This window comes from Eurosta solidaginis, chromosome 4, assembly GCF_040869045.1.
Source record: "Eurosta solidaginis isolate ZX-2024a chromosome 4, ASM4086904v1, whole genome shotgun sequence".
Classification (NCBI taxonomy): Eukaryota; Metazoa; Arthropoda; class Insecta; order Diptera; family Tephritidae; genus Eurosta; species Eurosta solidaginis.
The window spans coordinates 86,014,658-86,020,855 of record NC_090322.1 but is presented as its reverse complement, the minus strand read 5'-3'; positions in this window follow the sequence as shown (position 1 = coordinate 86,020,855).

The window sequence follows — 6,198 nt, the reverse complement described above, 5'->3', positions numbered from 1 at the left end:
TATCGGGAAGGCTCCATTCGAATACAGCCGAATTTATCCCCTGGCTACATATTGTCCAATAGGCACGGTCCGCATAACACCCTAGATTAGGGGGTTGGCAGTTCTTAGTCACCGACATCCCGCAGCCCTACTATGAGCCAAAACGGCGTAGATGCCAGTCCTAAACAGCTCCGCCTCATAGTCGGGCGCTATGGAGATCGGCTAAGCCCTCACACCAACGACGAGGTGCCTACCCTAGTGAGGGAGAGATTGGGGAGATAGCTGTTTATTTTATTACAAAGCTCATCGATGTAGGAAACAATTGCATAGGTGTAGAAGCAATAGTGACTCATTCTGGTGGTAAAGGTAGCTATTGATATGTAGAAGTTAAACAGAAATTTGATGAATATGAGTTTTTTTAAGTTATTGCAAAAAAAAGCGTTGAGGATTTTTAATATCTTACGAGGTACCTTCGTACATGTTTCTAAGGATGAAGAATGAGACCTATTCAAACTTCGCTATACTTTAACCATGGTACAATTACCAGGTAGAAGCATTAGCGAAAATGCAACCCTCCCGTGTATTTTGTTGTTGCCGATTGTACATAAACTGTCAATCGTTCTTTCAGTTTCTTCTGTCAAAAGCGATGGAAGAAGAAAAATGTCACATGTAATTTTCGTCAACAAAGCCAAAACAAAAAAGAAAAAAGTTGGTTTGCTGATGAAGCTGGAGGAAAAAGGCATTTTAAATGGAAAATAAAGGTAATTAGCTGATTTTTAAATGATATATATTTAATTTATTGTTATTATTTATTTACATATAGCAGCTGAATCACTTCTTCAACGTTTCCAGCGCATCAACTCTTGGTAATTCTATATGACAGCATGACACTGATAATATGCGTCCATAAATATCGAGAGAGGTTTTAAAAGACGCGCATTGACCTCGACAACAATAATCAGAAGGCGGAGGTAAAATATTTTGTGTTGGACAAGAGATATTTGCTAAAGAATTTGAAAATTTTCAATTGAAAATTTTCATGTGCGCGTTGTAATGTTGATGATAAAAAAAAAAAATTTTGGACATAAGTGATTTGCGCAGATATAGTTTTGGTATCCAAACCGGTGTTGGACCCACCCAGATTAATTGTTTATAAGCGCGGCCAAAGGCCGCCAGCGCAAAAATACTATGGATCCCACCCCGGTCTCGAAGCACTCCGGGGTCATTTTTCGGTTTTTTTGGGAATATCTTTTGAACGAGCTAAAATTTTTCTTTTCCGCCTTCGGATTATTGTTATTGCATTTGGTGCTGCATGTTATCTTGCACTCAAAGAAATGGAATATGATAAGAAATGTATAGATTTTCTGTCGAAACGTTTATATGATCGCATCACTTCAAGATTATCACATGGTATATATAATGGTGATCCAGAGCAAAGGTATAGTGGTTTATTAAATTTATCATTACTTATGAACTTAAAAGATGTGGCGTTGTCTAGTGCCTCAGCATGTACTTCTGCATCACTGGAACCTACGTGCGATTGGAACGGATGAGGATTTGGCACATAGTTCAATAAGGTATACGAGTTTACCGTACTGAATTGTTTAGTTAATTTGAAAGTAATTGTTAAATTTTTATAGATTTGGTATTGGTTGTTTTACCACCATTAAAGAGGTTCATTATATTACCGATACCTGCATCAAACATGTCGAACGTTTACGTGAAATGTCTCCATTATGGGAGATGGTGCTGTAACCAATTGATTTGAAAAATATGCAATGGTCGCAACATTAATTTTGTTTATGATATATAAATAAGGGACCGTTTTGTATTGTATGCATCTTTTAGTGTATGTATTTATATTCCAAAGCAGTTTAATGTAAAGTGAGATACAACTTTTTTGGAATTATATTGTTCCTACTTTATCTGCCTAATGTCGTTATTTTGTAGTATTAAAATTATATTGGGAAATGCTATTGCTAAATGTTTTTTGTAGTGTACCTTATTTTCAATGCATGCATGTATGAGTGCTAACGTTACTGTCTCCAAGAGATGTTGAAAATTTGGGATGAGATGGTATATAAAATGCTGAGTTAATAGTATGTTCATGAATAAGTACTGATTTATTTTAAAATTTCATGTATTTTGTAAAATAAAAATTAAGTAATTTAGTAACCTAATAAATATCGAAGATACATATATACATAATAACGTTTAACGTTGGAAACTCGTCGTGTCGGTATTTGAGGTGCAGATTTCTTTGAAGAATATATACTCCATGTCTTTAGATGTAATCTTTTTTATTTAAAAAAAGCAGGGTTGTGTTGGATACTAGTTCGGTTGTAGTACTGACTTCAATTACGGTTCCGGGTTTTCCTTCTGGCTCTAGCCAGGAGGCTTTTGTAGCAATTTCGGCTTTAGGTTGGATCTGGTATCGGTACCCGCTACGGTAAAAGTTCGGCTTGGAATATTTCCGTTTTCAACTCCAGTATCGGTTATACTCCAGTTTTTTTCTTGTCATCATATGGATGATATAAATAATCCAAAAGTAAATCTATAGCATGTAAAACATAATTGTCTAGCAATACTTTCTCTTCGTGAACTGTTTGTGGCCCTGATAAGGGCAGCTTTTCGTAGGTATAATTGTTTAGCATTTTTTTTTCTCTTTGTTGACTAGTGGTGGCCCTGATAAAGGCCGTTTTGCGTATATTTGTATAGCATATTTTCGCTCTTTGTAAACTAATGGTGGCCCTGAAACTTGGGGAGGTTACTGCGTCTGGGTTTCACGGCTTATTCGTGGTACATCATGCATATCCGTTTGTGTTCTGCAGCTGTTCCGTGTGAAATATTGACCTTTCGCTCCAACGGTGTCACTTAAAAAAGCGAACATGTAGAAGGGACTTTATTATTTATCCTTCGTCCTTCCTTCACGCTGTAGCGGCGAAAGTATTGTCTGATATTTTGATAGATAACTGTAGGAATGACCGTTGGGGACGATGAGGCAACTTCTGTTTTTTGCAAACTCTTGATTAGCACTGCTAAGTCATAAATACAATTATATTATATTTTTTATCTTACAACATTCGGGAAACAATATTACATCAAAGACGGTAAATATTGCGATGGAGTGGAGTTGGGCATCAAATTTACTCTCTTAGCTCCTAAAATAAGGTCACAGGCCTGAAAATGGAGCGAAAAAGTTAAGCCATTTTAGGGAAGCTAACACCACAAGCTTTTTCCCAATTTTTCCTCTTCCTTGATCTTGCGGGGTAATTCTTTACTTTAGTTCACAACTGCAAAAACTCGTGCAAAAATATCGGGAGGTGTCAAAAAAATGCGGAAATGAAGGAAGACGAATCCGAAATAGAAAATTAAAAATTTTATTTCTGTCAAGAAATATTCCCAAAAAACTGAAATATGGCACCGGAGCGCTCCGAAACCGGGGGTGGAATCTATAGTATTTTTGCGCAGGTAATAGTCTAGTTGAGGGGTCGACTGCTAATACGCTACCAAAAGACGTGTCTTGACATCAGTATTAATAATCCGAAGGCGGAAAATAAAAATTTTAATTCATTCAAAAGATATTAACGAAAAACCAAAAAAAGACCCGCGGGTACCTCCGAAACCGGGGGTGGGATCCATAGTAATTTTGCGCAGAACACCTTTCTGCGTTGGCGGCCTTTGGCCGCGCTTATAAAAAATTACCATGGGAGACCAAATCTATATCCACGCAAAACACTTTTAACAACACCATCAAAATTACAACAGCCACATCAAAATGTTCAACTTTGTAAATATATCTGGAAAGAAATAAAATGTTCAATTTCCGTTTTCGGATTGGTGGTCCTGGGTCCAAAGCGCGTCTTTCGACACCTCTCTCGATATTTTTGGACGAGTTTTAGTACTTGTGAGCTAAAGTAAAGAATTACCTAATAAATTTTCACATCAAAAGTAAATTAACAAAAAATGTAAACATAAACAAAGTTTGACATTTTATGACCACCTTCGAATGAAAAAACATGTAAAATGCAACTCTGATGCTTTTACCTGGTTATTGTACTATGACTTTAACATACAATACTTTACCCCATTTTAACACAACTATAATTTTTTGATTTTATTAAATTTTATAAAATTTTTCTTCCTCTACAGTTCCATTTCCGTATTGGATGGTAAATATGGCTTTCGCATTTTCTCCATCAACAACTGTGGCAAGGTGGAAGAAATCTATGCGCGTAAATCGCAACATATTATCTTGGTCGAGCGTTTCTTCAATAGCTCTCTAGTGGTGATGGTGACAGCAGAGAAACCCAACTGTTTAAAAATGTTACACTTCAAAAAGACTAAAAATATCTGCGTCTACGGCTCAAATACCCACAGTATATGAATGAATCGAACGCACCCAATTGTCTGCCTAACGGATAGTATACATATCCATCAACGAACTGGGTCTGAATACTGAAACAGTACACATATTCAAAATCGATGAGAAGGCTGTATAATAGGGTGAGTTGTTGAATAACATACGAAAACCACTTTAACCCATCTATATATTTGCATTACAGCTAAAGCTTTACAAACAGCAAAAATTGCTGGCGCCAAGCAATTGGAAAAGACAGTGAAGCATTCTTCACACTGCACGGATGGTGCAAAATTAGAAACTGCTGTTGTAACTGCTGCCACCGACACAACGGTCATCTCTACTTCGCCGAGTAGCGGCTCGTCCGACTATCTAGCGAAGACAGTATAATCATTCCTTTTGCCAACACAGGTTAGCGATGTGCTCGCACAGCAAAATATTTCAATTGGAAAACGAAAACCAATTAAGAGAGTTTATTTATTTTTAAAGTACTTACTACATTTTTATATGAACTGTATTAATTTAAGTTGCAATTTCATGTACATATATAATAAGGGATGTCGTGATACGATTGCTGTCAGAATTAGATTTGAAACCAATCAATACTCCTGCTAAGGGTTGCAGAATTATTGCTTGAATTATTAGATTTAGAACAATAATAAGTTTGACTCAATTACTAGTCGTACATTTTTAAGTTCATCAATTACGACAGCAATTGGATTCCACGACACCTTTCAATATTCTTGATCTGAAAAAAGAGTAAACCTAATCTGAATTTCTACTAAGCTTTAAGTTGTAGATTATTCAAATAATTGGAGTTTTTTCTAAAGCTTAAAATTATTTTCTGCTCGCTTAGAAAAGATTTCAATTGGAAAACAAAAATCAATTAAGCGAGTTTATTTATTATTAAAGTACTTACTAATTTTTTATATGAACTGTATTAATTTAAGTTGCAATTTCATGTACATATATAATAAGGGATGTCGTGATACGATTGCTGTCGGAATTAGATTTGAAACCAATCAATACTCCTGCTAAGGGTTGCAGAATTATTGCTTGAATTATTAGATTTAGAACAATAATAAGTCTGACTCAATTACTAGTCGTACATTTTTAAGTTCATCAATTACGACAGCAATCGGATTCCACGACACCTTTGAATATTCTTGATCTGAAAAAAGAGTAAACCTAATCTGAATTTCTACTAAGCTTTAAGTTGAGGATTATTCAAATAATTAGAGTTTTTTTAAAGCTTAAAATTATTTTCTGCTCGCTTAGAAAAGATTTCAATTGGAAAACAAAAACCAATTAAGCGAGTTTATTTATTATTAAAGTACTTACTTTTTTTTTATATGAACTCTATTAATATAAGTTCCAATTTCATGTACCTACATATAATAAATATTGAAAATTCAATTTTTTTGGTCTATATTAGCCGTGTTTTTTTACACGCGTATACGTTTCGTTTGCGCGTGAAAAAAACGCCTATCCTCGCTTAGATAATGCTTAGGAGATCCATCTAGCGACTGTGGTTAAACAACCCTGCAAAAACGCTCCACGTCATTTTACTAGTCATTTTACGGTCATTGTGACTTTCAGCAGCGGTTATATTCATAGTCATTTTTGCATGGGCGGATTAGGTTTTGTGACCAAATTTTCCGTTTCGTTCCTATTAATGTGATCGTGCATTCCGCTCCCACCTATAGGATGTGAGCATAGTACTGTGCTGCTCACACACGTCACAATGCTCGTCAAATGGCGGTCATTTTTCCGTCATTTCACTCTACATTTTCGAGTCATTTGACAATCAATTTTACTTCGGTTTTACCATTTATATAACCGCCATATAACGTGAATTT